Below are 15,150 nucleotides of genomic sequence, written 5' to 3' on the forward strand. Positions count from 1 at the left end.
CTGCTAGGCCTGATTTTATCTTCCCAAGGTTGAATGGTACAAACCTGGTCGTTTTTCCTGGAGACAGTTTCCATGATAATCGCTCACAGTTATTAATTTCTAGCCTCATGCTGGCCATGGTGCAGAATCCTGGGTAGCATGCACTGTCAAGTGGCAGTTCACTCAGACTCTGATATTTTAGCATCACTTGGGAGGCAGTCAAGCTGTGAGAAGTGCCAGAGATAAAGGGCAGGTCAGTCCATCCTGCCCTCTCCTCCTTTCCACTGTGGTTCTGAAGGTTCCCTGGACTGCTGGGACCCGTCAGGGACAGGGCGCAGACCTCGAGGTACATATTAAAAGTGGGTGTCTCAGATGGAGGGCACATTGAGTCTGCAGCTGCACCCCTGGCCACTAGGTGGGATGAGGGGGAGTGGAGGAGCCTGAGTGGGATGAGGCCTCTGCAACTGAGGCCAGTCTGCCTGCAGGAGACAGCAAGAAAGCCAAGGAAGCTCTAGGGAAGAAACCAAAGTCACTTTTTTGTACAGGGAGATATTAGAAGGTTGTAAATCCTCAGGTGTCTGTTTCCTTTTATTCCCTCCAGGCATGAACAGAGTTGGTGTCCTTGAATTTCAAAGGCATTCAAGTATCAGCATCCCAACTGGAGGTATGTGGGGGGGCCTTGGAGAATGTGAATTTGGCTTCAGGCCCTGCAGGCTCTGATTCTGATGGCCTTGGAAGAGCCCTTCAACTGACAAGCTTTGTTAGATTCTGGAGAGGTTCTTTGTGATGAAACAGGGAAAGTTTGGGGTGATGGCACAAAAAACCACCTAGTCCTTTTCCCCACCTTCATAATTCTGTGGCAGGAGAAGTAAGCTTGGGATAGTGGTATTAATGAGGCAGGGCTGGAGAGCAAGAAGCTACTAGAAAGGGCTCTAGGGCCTGATGACAGTTACACACTGCAATGTTGGCCAGCAGCATGCCATCCTGGTCTTCCCAGACTTGTTCCCCTCATCACACTGCCCTGAGGGATGTACTAACTGCTGGATGAGGGAAATCACAGGCCCACGACCCAGCCAGGTATTGGTTCTGGTAACAACGGAGGTGCAGGGGTCCTTGAGTGCCTACCGTGTGCCAAGCACTAATGTTTGCTTTATCCTCTTTAATCCCTGAGGAAACTCTGCAAGTTAGAGATTCAGACAGTATTTTTAGAATCCAAGATATCATATATCATTAAGGAAAAATAGCTGCAAATTTAACTGTCACATCACTCATAGCAATATACCTCTTGATTTCAAAGATGCTAAAATGAAAAAAAAAAATTTAAAAAAGCACTTTAGAATTGGTGTATAATAGAACCATCCCTGTCCCTACAGAAAGGTTAAATAACTCACCCAAGGCTGCACAGCAAGCAAATGTTGGAGCTGAGAGGTAAAACCTGTTCTAATTGACTCTACCACAGGGACATTTCCTAGATTGCTTCTGGGAAGGCTCAAGAGATACAGCAGAAAGGCTCCCAGAGACCCAGCTCAGAAAAAAAAAGTTTGGAATCCAGGTGAATTGCCAGAATTACGGGAAGACAAATGCAGGCGCGGTGCTAATTGCTTCTCTTAGTAGGATACATGGCTCCCACAGGTGGTGAAATGACTAAATTAGTTCATCTATATTCGAAGTCATTCTCCTTTTTGCTTTGTGAGTTCATAATAAGTCAATGGGGAATAATATATGGTCTTGTTCTGGAGTGCCTACCCATGAGGGCGTTTTAAGTTTTTCCATGTTATGAGCTGCTCTGGCATTCAGTTTAGGTCAACCCTAGTGGTTGTGTTTGCAAAATCCAAAGGGAATTAAATGCTATCTGAGTGTGAGCTAATATTGCCCACTCTGTGGAGTTGGGCAAGACTGAAGGTGTGGATTTCAAAGCTACGTCTATCCAAATCAAATGGTTTGGAAGAGAATATTGGCAGAAAATAATTGGATGGATTAGAAATGAAGAGCAGGAGACCTGATTTCTAGTCCTAATTCTGTGGCTAGCTTGCTGTGTGACTATGAGAAGATCCCCTTCCCTCTCTTATCTCAGTTTTATTAATCCATCAAATGAGGCCAGGGTGGTGTTCGATAATCTCTAAGGATCTTGTCAGTTTCTGACTTTTGATTCCATCTACTTTCTATCAGGGTATTATTAAAAATCCTCCAAACTAATCCAACTCAAATATTTAAAAACTGAAATCTGGACTTCTGCTTCTGGACATGAAAGAGTAATAAGGACTGGATTTACCCTTCCACCTTAAACAACTAAAAAAGTGGACAAAATATATGAAATAATGATTTCACATGCTGGAAAACAAGTACAGGACAGTGATCCACAGGAAAAGAGAATTAAATGAGATGAGCCCAGTTTACTATATAGAAAGGGTTTCCAGGTGGGGAACAGAGGCTGAACCTGAAAATCTGCCTAAATTGAGGAGAGACAATTTAGAATTCAGGGATGTGAGGGTGGTTAGAATTTATAAGGTAATATACTAGAGAGGGGCTTGAGAGAGAGAGAGAGAGAGAGAGAGCACATGTGAGCACACGTGTACCCCAGGGATCTGTAAAAGGTACCTCTCAAATTTTTTGCCCATTGATTAGCACATGTGTGTGATAAAACTACCTATGGCTGGGGAAAGAATGACTCAAAAGGAATAGGTAGAGTGATTTCTAGAATTCACTGGCTGAATTCCTCAAAAGGAATAGGTAGAGTGATTTCTAGAATTCATATGGCTGGCTATAGCTCAGTTTCCCAAAAGCCAGAGAGAAGACACTTTACAACATATAGGGCATCAGACTGAGTACTCAGAAGAGCATTGCCTTAGTGGTGGAGCCAAATTAACCTTAGTCTAAAGTTTGTTCTGATCCTACACAGCAAAGCTTAAAATCAAGCTTTGAAAGAATTGAACAGTTTCCAAATATCTTTACCACAACCCATAGCAAGACTCAAAAATAATTATTTATTTTTAAATATTTTATTTATTTATTCATCAGAGAGAGAGAGAGAGAGAGAGAGAGAGAGAGAGAGAGAGAGCCAGAGACACAGGCAGAGGGAGAAGCAGTCTCCATGCAGGGAACCTGATGTGGGACTCAATCCTGGGTCTCCAGGATCACACCCTGGGCTGAAGGCAGTGCTAAACTGCTGAGCCACCCAGGCTTCCTGACTCAAAAATATTTAAAGGAGTACAGAAATTATTTCATACCCAACAAGATAATATTTGCAAAGTCTAAAATCCAATAAAACGTTACAAGGTAGGCAAAACAGGACAGTATGACCCATGAGAAGAAAACTCCTTACATAGAAACAGACACAGATGATAGGATTGGTAGACAAAGACATTAAAATAGTATTTTTTTAAATAGACTTCATATGGTCAAGAAGGTAGGGGAGAGCATGCACTTGTTAAGGAGAGACACAGAAGGGAGAAAACAGAATATTAATATTAAAGAATATTAATGTCTGAGATGAGAAATACGCTGGATGACCTTATTCCCATGTTAGACACTGTGGAAGGAAACTTTAGTGAACTTGAAGACATAGCAATAGAAACTGTCCGAGATGAAACTGAGAGAAAAAAGAGGAAAAATGAGCAAAGCGACAGTGAGCTTTTGGACAACTTCAGGTGTAATTGAAGTCCCAAAAGTAGTTAGGGAGACAGAAATATTATGTGAAGATATAATAGCCGAAACTTTCCTAAAGGTAATAAAAACTATAAACCCACAGATCCAAGAACCTCAACAAAATTCAAGCACAAGAAATAGCACATCATAATGTGTGTTTCTGCAGATAGTCAATAAGGACTTGGAGAAACTATGACCTTCTTGCACTGCTTTTGTAATGTAAAATAGGGCAGCCACAGTGGAAAGTGGGTTTGGTTAAAAACATGTTAAACACACACCTACCGTATGATCCAATCTTTCCACTCCTAAATCCCCACGAGGGATGCCTAGGTGGCTCAGTGATTGGGTGTCTACCTTCGACTCAGGGCGTGATCTCAGGATCCAGGATTGAGTCCCGCATCAGGCTCTTTGCAGGGAGCCTACTTCTCTATCTGCCTGTGTCTCTGACTCTCTCTCTGTCTCTCATGAACAAATATTATATGGTCCCATTCATTTGGGGAATATAAAAAATAGTGAAAGGGAATAAAGGGGAAAGGAGAAAAAATGAGTGGGAAATGTCAGAGAGGGAGACAGAACATGAGGGACTCCTGACTCTGGGAAATGAACTAGGGGTGGTGGAAGGGGAGGTGGGTGGGGGCTGGGGGTGACTGGGTGACGGGCACTGAGGGGGGCACTTGATAGGATGAGCACTGAGTGTTATTCTATATGTTGGAAAAAGGAACAAATAAATAAAATCTTTTTTTTTTAAATAAATAAAATCTTAAAAAAAAAGAAATTAGAACGTTTGCCCATGCAGTGGTGTACATGGAATGTTTGTAGTTCCTTGATTTTTAATAGATAAAAACTGGAAACAATTCTAATGTCTGCCAACAGGCGGATGCTATCTTTGTACCTTGGAATACCGTTCAGCTAAAAGAGAACAAATTGTTGATAGATATGACAACATGGATGAACGTCAGAGTAATTATGCAGAGTGAAAGGAACCACACAAAAAAGAGTACATACTGCATGATTCCATTTACATAACATTTCAGAAATGCAAATGAATTTAAAGTGACATAAAGCAAGTCAGTGGTGGCCTTGGGATGGGAGAAGGGAGGGAAGGGGAATGAATTACAAAAGAGATACGAAGAATCTTTTGGCGGTGATGTACAGGTTCATTATCTTCACAGTGGTGATGGTTTTGTGGGTGTATATACCTATGTCAAAACTCATCAGGCTGTACTCTTCAGATATGTGTGGTTTAATCTACATCTATTATACCTAAATAAAACTGTAAATACAAAAGAATCTCTGGAAAAAAAAAACCCAAGGCCAATGGTTTGTGTCTGCAGGATCCCACCTCAAGCATTAATACACAGGCCTTTGTCTGAGGGAACCATCAGGCCTCCCAGCATCCCTGTCTTGGCTGTCATCAGACCACCCTTGTGTTCTAGTAATCAGTGTCTTTGCCCCACCTTCCTTACATGATGGGAACACAATGTGAGCTCTTCTCAGATGCTTGCAGAATCATGTCCATCCCCTCATGGCAGGCTAACAGCACCCATTTACTGAGGACTTCCAGTGTACCTAGCACTTAATGTCTCTGAGCTCACTTAATGAATGCCATGAGACAGGTGCTGCCATTAGCCTCTTCTTTTTTTTAAAAGATTTTATTTATTTATTCATGAGACATAGAGAGAGAGAGAGAGAGAGAGAGAGAGAGAGAGAGAGAGAGAGAGGGGCAGAGGGAGAAGCAGGCTCCATGCAGGGAGCCCGATGTGGGACTCGATCCCGGTTCTCCAGGATCACGCCCTGGACTGAAGGTGATGCTAAACTGCTGAGCCACCCAGGCTGCCCCATTAGCCTCTTCTAATAGTTGGGGAGCCAAAGCCTTAGGAAGGAGCCATGACTTACTCAAGTCACTCGGGAACAGGCAAGCCTAAAATTTGAATTTAGGACAGAGTCTGACTTTACATTGTGGTAGCTGCTACATGATTTTCCTTCCCAATTGTAAGCAATTTTTAAAACATTTCACTTATGTGCAAGGAACTTTATAAACCTCATGTCATCTAATTTCCCAACAGTCTTATGAGATGGATATTGCCAGTATTCCTTAGCTTATAGATGAGGAGACTGAGGTTCAGAGAAGCTAAATAATTTGCTCAAAGTCATCCAAGTAGCATGTGGACAACATCAGTGCTCACTCTTTGGTAGCTGCTTTGCTCACTGTCACTCCCAGAGCAGGAAACCCTCTCATCTTTGGAACCACACTTACTCTTCTTGAGTCAACTTGCCCAGAGGCTCAAGACATTCACAATGTGGCTTTGCTGCAGTATCAAGGGGACAGGGGCATTGGGCAGGCCTACCCCATTCTACAACATGTATTCCTTGGGTGGAGGGCTTGGGTGGTTAGAACTGACACATTGCTAATTAGTAGTGAATATTCAGAGTGCCAAACATTTCAAACCTCCCATGACTCTGCATTAAATATCAGGGTCTTTGGGGTTTTCAAAGGCTGACTTACATTTTATTTGTCACTGAAGTAAGGCATTTGGAAATTTGACTTCATAAAACAGTACAAACACTGAGCTTGATGATAGTTAAGAATCAGAAGAGAGCCCTGGAGCCAGTGGGTTGACAAGAGAAAGGGAATTCTAGTGTGCTCAGATGCCTTCCTTGAATAGTTCATGTTGCTTGTGGGTTATAGCGACGTTGCCAAAATGCCTCTGAATGGAGTCTACAGAAAATAGGAGTGTGTTTCCACATTTAGGAAAATATTTCTGCCATGCTCAGATATCAGCATTAGAGGGGGAAAAATCAACCTCCTCAAGCCAAACTGTAATGGCCATATATGTTTTTGAGTTTTTGCCCAAGTGAATGCAAAAGGTGGCACTTTTCTAGAAGATGCTTCTGTGAAATTCTTCAAAAGGAGTACTTAGTGGTTACAGTGAAGTACCTGGAGACAGTCTGTTCTGGTTTGTGAGAGCCGACTGTTAAGTGTTCAGGAATTTGCAAGTGCTTGTTAAAAGTGAAATTATATAAACCTACAGTTAAGTGGAATTACATTCAAAACACAGATAATAAAAAAACCACATCACTTCCTAATGATTTTATCACCTTTTACTATTACCTGTGATCTGGAGGTTATTTATGTCCATTCTATCTGTATGGTGCAAATATGTTATAATGGTGTGCTTCTATACATCTCTTCCTAGCACTGCATCCACTGATACCACATTGGTCACTTGAAATGGGCCAAGAGAATATTTTCACCATGGAAAAAATCAAACACTACAAATTTGGATGTTTTTCTCTGAGATCCAGATGTTAAACATTTACCAACACATCACTTTCTGTAGAATGCATTAAATTTTTTATATAGGTTTACTGAGATACAATCATCATGCCATATACCCATTTAAAGTGTAAAATTTAACTGATTTTAGTTTATTCACAGATATGTGCAACCATCACCATGGTCAGTTTTAGAATATTTTCATGACCTCAGAAAGAAACCCTATACCCTTTAGCTAAGAGCCCCATATCCCTCACTCACACTTCCCAGCTTTAACCAACCACTAATCTCCTTTTTGTCTCTATAGAGGTGTCTATTCTGGACATTTCATGTAAATGGGAGTATATAGTATGTAGTATTTTTTGTGACTGGCTTCTTTCACTTAACATAGTGTTTTCAAGGTTCATATATGTTGTGATATCTTTCAGCACTTTGTTCCTTTTTGTGACTAAATAATGTTTTGTTGTATGGATACACTACCACTTGCTTATCTGCTCATTAGTTGATGGACACTTGAGCTGTTTCTATCTTTTGGCTATTGCAAATAGTGCTGCTGTGAACATTCATGTACAAGTTTTTGTTTGAACACTTGTTTCCAGTTCTTTTGGGTATGTGTCTTGGAGTGGAATCAGTGGGTCATAGGGTGATGCTGTTTAGCTTGGGATCTGCCAGATTGTTTTCCACAAGAGCTGCACCATTTTACATGTCTACTTGTAGTGCGTTGGGGTTGTGATTTCTGCACATCCTCACCAACACTTTTTATTTCCCCTTTTTTGATTCTAGCCATCCTTGTGGATGTGGGGTGGTAGCTCATTGTAGTTTTGATTTGTATTTCCCTAACGATCTTTTCATGTGTGTGCTGCCATTTGTGTGTCTTTCTTAGAGAAATGCCTATCCAGATCCTCTCGTGGAGCACTTTTAAAATATCCCCAGTCCTCATAACAACCTTGCATGATTCCCATCTTCCAGTTGAGGTAACCGAGACCCTGAAAGCTTGAGCAACTCGCTTCACTTGTGCACAGCGGGATGTGGAGGTGGGATATGATTGTGTCTAGCTTAAAAGCCCACGTTCCTCCAGGACACCACATTGTTTCCATGATCCTGATCTATTACTGATGCTTAAAGACTAAATGCTCATGTCCAGAGCTTCTGGTTTGAGTCCTGGCTCTGTCCCTTTTCATTCCTGAAAGGAGGAGTTGGAGTAGATGATCTCTATGTCACTCCATTGGTCTAATAGCAAAATTGGCCCTTTCATTTTGTATGCAGATGTCCCGAGGATTTGTACAAAGGAGGCTTGATTGCTCCGTGTGTTATTTTGAGTGGTTAATGGGATTCTTTTTCCCAGTGCATTATGTTGCACTTGCCTACACTGATGCTCACCTGCTACTTTTCAGCCCACTCACACAGCCTCTCAGCATCTTCCTGCAGTTTAATCTAAAGAGCTTAACATATTACTACCCAGAAGGGTTGGGTGTTGCCTGGAAACCTGAAGTTTTTACTAGGCTGACTTTCTTCCACGGAATTTTTGAGTAAATCAAATAAGTTAGATCTTCATCAGTGTTCAGGAGGAGGCCATATAGTCTACACTTCTCCTTAGAGAAAGTCAGGTTTATCCCTGTTTCCTGTCCCCGTGCCCATTGCTTATTCATGATACATACATACTCTCAGTCCCAGAGTGATGTGGCCCCCTATCAAAAAGGTTCGTTTTCACATTCCCTTTTTATTCACGTTTTTCACTGCTTATTCCCGTTTTTACTGCCTAACAATTTCTGATAGATTGGTCAGGCATGCCTTCATCTTGTATAAACTGTTGTCTGCCTGGTCACTGAGCTCATTCTTCGTTACAAAAAGTATGTATTTCCCAGCCTGTGACCTGGGACCTCTTTAGGACTCTACCTTAAGAATGGAAATCATATTGTCAATGTGCCAGCCTTTGTCATGGGAGGTCCTTGGTGAGGACAAATTGCAGCTTCTGATTTGTCCCCGGGGGACACTTTGCCCCTGAGTTCCAGTGAAGGCTGTACTTTTAGCCTACTCTGTAGGCCTTGGACAGCCACAGCATTTGACCCTGTCTAGTCTAGCTCCTTGAGCACTTCTAGTGAGAGCTAGGGAACAGACGTCCCAGTGATATCCCGTGTGGTATCATCTGTTCTCTTCCTGGCCTCCCAAGCATGGCTGTTATCCCAACTGTCAATTGTCCTTGCTGATCATCTTGCTGGTGTTCTTCCTAGACCATTCCTCAAATGGCTCTTGGCTTTGGCTTTCAGGTGCCTTGGCTGGTTTCTCTCCAGTTCCCTTGGTCCTCCTGATTGTTAATTTGCCTTTGTCCTGCCACTTTTGAGTAATGTCTTTGTTCCCTTTGCTTGAGCAAAGGTGACACATTTCCATTGGGTAAGGAGTGCTTTTCCCAGTGCTTGTCTCTCTCTTACTTGGCTACTTGTTGCCCAAGGATAGTTCTTTCCAAGTTTCTGGTATTTTAGATTTTTGCCACATACTGCCCTGGTTTTCCAGTTAGATGTTTTCTAACCCATCTACAGGCCTCTTGAGGTTCTTGGATTACTTAACTTTTTCAAATTCTCTCCTAACAAATGCTCACATTGGGTCAGGGCTCACTTTGCTAGAATGAAGTAAATAGGTGTCAGAGAATCTGACTTCTGGCCTGTCTCAGGCCCAGTTTCCCTACATGAGAGTTAGAAGGCCATTTCCCTTCTCTGGGCTCACTTTCCTCCTTTTCCTGAGGGGACCACCCACAGGAAGGACAGAGATCTATAACTGTGGTTCCATTGACTTTTAATCTGTGCTCTTGTCTGTGAGTAAGGAGTTTGACTGAGTCTTGGGCAAGAGTTTTGAATCCCTCCAGTGTGTGAACCTCAGAGTCAGCATTTCAATCTGGATTGCTGGCTGTGGTTGAGCTGTCTGGCTCTGGTGAAAAGGGTCCTGAAAAAAAAAAAAGAAAGAAAAGGGTCCTGAAATACCATTCTCAGTTCTACTAGGACCTGCCCTGCACTCTGGCTTTCCAGTCTTTTTCACAATGGTCTGAGAAGCACCACCGATCAACCCTATGTTTTTTTTTGGAGAACAGTGTTTCTTAGCTTTTGTTTTTTCTGGATCAGAGACCCCTTTGAAAAGCTGATGAAAGCTAGGGACCCTGTCTACCAAAAAGCGCACATTCCCACATTCCCGTGCACACACATGCACCAGTCAGAACCCAAATGTAGAGTGTTCATAATGTTTGAAGAGAATCCACTGAGTCTGGAGTCTAGGGCGCCTTGGTCAACCTCTGTCCTAGACATTGGCTCCTGGCCTGCACTGAATTCAGCATCTTGCTTGCAACTTGCTTGTGCTCTGACTTTATGCATTAGGACCAGTGTGGGTGATCAACAAACCACCGAATTAAATCTAGAGCCTTGACTGTATTTGGAAGGAGCCATTTCCCCTGGAACAGTAATTCTGTAGCTGAGAGGTTGTGCTAAGCTCTGCCAACAATAATAAGGAGAGGGAATGAGGGCCAAGTGGGCAGATTCTCACAGCATCTCATCTTGGGTCAAGGGGCTTCTCTAGTGGGAGGCTTGCTGGCAGGTGTGGAATGGCTGGGAAGTGCTCCTGTGGTTGGCAAACTGAGGAGGAGTATCCATGCCTTCTCTTATACCAGCCAAAATCTGTGAAAAAAATAGCCAAGTAAAAAGTAAGGTAAAGAGGGAGTTGAGAGGGAAGTGTGTTCAGATACAAAGTGGCTGTTTGAATGAGGGCGAAGGACTAATGGCTGAAATGGTAGACTTAGAAAGCCAGTGACCTAAAAAAGAAGCAAGCTATGGACAAGTAAATGGTGGTGGAGAGGGAATTTTTTTAAGCTTTTTCTTTTAAAAGGAGGGAATGTTTTTAGGCAGAACCTCTCTCACACAGGTATTTTATTTCTTGATGGAGTTGTCATGATTTCCTTTGGGAGAGCATGCTCACCTGTGCCGTGGAGCTGCGGAGAAATGTCAGGGGGATGTTGGGATCCAGGGACAGAGATCAGAAGGTGCTGGTCAAAGGGCGCTGGTGTTGCTTGGCGTGTGCAGATCCACCCTTAAGGTACTTGCGTTTGGTCCATTGTGAAGCACTATGTTCATGTTGGAGCCTGAGTTGCGTTGAGGGCAGGCTGTACACACCGTCCACGGTGAACACATCTGGAGAGTAACTATCTGAGATACGGAGCTTGTGAAAGAGCCCTGGCTGGACTAGCACCATCAGAGAAAAGCTCCTTGGGAGCCAATAGGCAGAAGAAAAGGGGGCCAGCTAATTGGAATTAATTGTGTCAGCCTTGGATATAGGCTTGGCATCATGAATTTCCTCTTGGCATTGACCCAGCCGAAGAGCTGGAGTGGTGGCTGGAGTGTGACTGGCAGGGGGAAAGTCCTACTTCTCCTGTGGTGTATTCAAGTGGGACAAGCCAATAGGGCTTGGAGGCTGAATAGCGTTTTTTGCTCAAATGCAGCACTTTCCCTGCCTAAGGCAACATGCCATTTCTGTAGGTGGTTGTAGGTGTGCTCATGGGGTGATAACCAGGGAAATGTTTATAATCAACCACTTCAGAGGCGGTAGGGGTGAACTGCCACTGCTGAACCCTTCACCATCACTTCCTTGCCCCACTACAAGCAGGCAGAGGCAGTTTGGGTTGCCCGGAAGTTTTTTTCTCTTTCTTTTTGGGCCTCTCTTATCATCTTCATGGTCAAGGACTTTCAGGATGAGACTTTGAGAGTTGGTCACCAGAGTGAAGGTGCTGAGGACGGGTACCAGGCCTGCTGAATTACTGAACCCTCCAGGTGGCAGGGGCCCTTTGAGTATCTTTAGTCGACATTTAGGTCCATGGGCCTGTTGGAAGACTTTGACTTGTTCTTTAGCTTTTACTGTCCAGTGCTAGACTGGGGTACATGCCGTCACTTTTGCTCATTCTTTTTTTTTTTTTTTTTTTTACTTTTGTTCATTCTTGTTTCAAGGCCATGCTCTGAGTCTCAGACTCAACTGCCAGAGCCACATGCAGAAATGTAACAGCTCACGTTATGTTCTATGGGCAATAGGAATGGGGGCTATACAGAATATGCTAGCATCTGCAGTACTGAATTTCTGCTTCTGGCCCAGATAGCCCCCTTCTCAGGGAACTAGGCTTATATCATTATGTGTTTTGTTTTGTTTTTGTTTGTTTGTTTTGATATGGGCTGCTTGGACCAGGAATGGACACCTGACCCAAGAGTGGTCCCTACCTAGGTTGGCACCAAGGGCTTGGCCCAAGAGTGGCCTTTGTGATCAGCCAGGCCATGCAGAAAGTGCCCTCTGGGATTTGGACCAGAGAACATCAAGAGGCTTGGTCAGTTGGTCATTAGAGGGGCATGGGCAAGAGAGCAGAGGCACCAGGAGAGAGAATGTGGCATGTGAGAAAGAGAAATGGTGAGAGTAGCAGGTCCTCAGAGAAGCCTTAGTTCCTAATGACTTTCAACTTCCAAGCTCCTCCTCTCACTTTTTAATTATTTTTTATTGTGGAAATTATCAAACATATACAAAATTAAAGACAATAGTTTAATAAGCCCCATATACCCATCACCCAGCTTAAGCAATCATCAGAGCCAGTCTTGTTTCGTTTAATTTCTACCCACTCCTTTCTCCTATCCCCTGGAGCACTAAAAGCAAAATGGCTTTATTGAGGCATAATTTACAAACTATAAAACTCACACATTTTAAGTGTAAAACTCAATGGTTTTTAGTAAATTTACAGTTGTACCAATATCACCGTATCATGTTTTAGAAAGTTTTTATCACCCCAATTCCTTGTGCTCATTTCCCTGCACTCTCTTTCCCACCCTGAGCCCCCTGCAACTGCTAATCTGCTTTCTGTATATATTTACCTTTTTTGGACATTTTATATAAATGGAATCATATAATACACAGATTTTGCATCTAGCTTCTTACACTTAGCAAAATGTTTTTCTTTAAAGATTTTATTTATTTATTTATTCATGAGAGAGAGAGAGAGAGAGAGAGAGAGAGAGGCAGAGACACAGGCAAAGGGAGAAGCAGGCTCCATGCTGGGAGTCCGACGTGGGACTCCATCCCGGGTCTCCAGGATCAGGCCCTGGGCTGAAGGCAGCGCTAAACTGCTGAGCCACCCGGGCTTCACAGCAAAATGTTTTTGAGGCTGTAGTAGTATCAGTAGTTTTTACATTTTCTTTTGTTGAATAATATTCCATTGTATATGAATATACCACATTTCATTTATCCATTTACCAGTTGATGGAAATTTGGGTTGTTTCCACTTTTTGGCTGTTATCAATAATACTACTATATATATTCACACCCAGAACATTTTCAAGCAAACCTCTGATATCATTTCATCAGTGAATAGAACAGTATGTATCTCTGAATTAAGCACAGAAACCTTAAAAAAAAAACCATAAACACAATGCCATTATCACATATGAAATAATCAACAGTAATTCTTTTATATCACAGGCTATCCATTGAGTATTAAAATTTCCACTTATCTCTTAGATGGCATAGGTTTTTTTAAAAAATTATTTACTTAGAGAGAGAACACAGCAGGGGGAGTGGCAGAGGGAGAGAGAGAAGCAGACTCCTTGCTAAGCAGGGAGTCTGAAGCAGGGTTGGATCCCACAACCCTGAGATCATGACCTGAGCCAAAGGCAGATGCTTAACCGACTGAGCCATCCAGGTGCCCTGATGCCATAGGATTTTTAAAGTTATACAGTTTGTTGGAACCAGGAACTAAATAAGGTCTTCAACTGTGATTGCTTGATAAACCTTTTTTATCTACAGGTTCACACATATCCTCTCCCTCCAATTGATGTGTTAAAGAAATGAGATCATTTGTTTTGTAGTGTTTCCCACAGTCTGGATCTTACTGATTGCATCCCTGTGATGTCTTGTAATATGTTCCTCTGTCCTTTGTGTTTCCTGTAAATTGGTAGCTGGATTGATGCTTCATCAAACTCATGTTAGCCTTTTGGCAAGACTTCTTCATAGATGGTGTTGTGTGCTTCCATCAGAAGATGCATGGTGTCTCTCTTTGTGATGTTAACAGTCACTGGGGATCATTAACTAGATTTACTTATTCGCGAGGTGGACAATTTTCTGAATGGAACCCGAATGAGACCCTGTCCTTTTCAACAAAAGTACCTTAGCTGGTTTGAGGGACTCATGTTCAAGCTGAGACAGCAGCTCAGCAATATTGGGGGGGGGGGGTGGGAATCTGGAAACTCTGGAGCTTTCTTAAGTGCGTGTGCTTTGGATGGAGTACCATACCATGGTCTAGCAAGAAGAAATCCCAACTCTGTAGGCCTTCCTCTGTGTCTTAGTTTGGGCTGCTATCACAGAAGAGAGATTAAACATCAGACCTGTATTTCTCATAGTTCTGAAGGCTGGGAAATCCAAGATCAAGGCAGATTTAGTGTCTGGAAGGAACCTGTTTTCTGGTTCATCAACAGGACCACGATGTCTTCTCATTGTGTCCTCACATGGCAGAGAGGGTGAGGGAACTCTCTGGAGTCTCTTTTATAAGGGCATTAACCTCAGTTCATGAGGGCTCCACCCTCATGACCTAATCACCTCCCAAAGGCCTCACTTCCAACTACTGTCACATTGGGGATTAGGATTTCCACCTATGGATTCTGGAGAGACACAAGCATTAAGACTATAACACTCCATCTCTTCACTTATTGGGCTTTGTAATATCCATGCTGCCTTGTTGCTTTTCCAATTTCCAATATCCCCTCTACTCTTCTGCCTTTTCCATCATGTTCCTTCATCAGTCCTTGCTTTCTCCCCCTCACTGCTCATCTTTCCATTTCTTACCAGTAACAGCCAGTTTGGGTACTGCATTATGGGGAAAAGAGAGAGAGAGAGGGAGAGATCCAGCCCAGCACATCTGATTGCTACACAACATTACTCTAAGCACATTCTAGCAAATGATGGGGAAGATGGGAATTTGCCAGACAGCAGTGTTTCCTATTAGTATTAATTTGTATCTAGCTTTCTATAGCATATATGCCTACCTGTTATCAAAATACAGTGCAAAATAAAAAAAAGAGAAGAGGGAGGGAGAGAGGCAAACCAAGAAACAGACTCTTAACTCTAGAGAATACTACTGGTTATGAGAGGGGAGAGAGTGTGTGGGGGGAAATAGGTGATGAGGATGAAGGAGGGCACTTGTGATGAGCACTGACTGATGTATGAATGTGTGGAATCGCTACACTCTA

This window comes from Vulpes lagopus, chromosome X, assembly GCF_018345385.1.
Source record: "Vulpes lagopus strain Blue_001 chromosome X, ASM1834538v1, whole genome shotgun sequence".
Lineage (NCBI taxonomy): Eukaryota > Metazoa > Chordata > Mammalia > Carnivora > Canidae > Vulpes > Vulpes lagopus.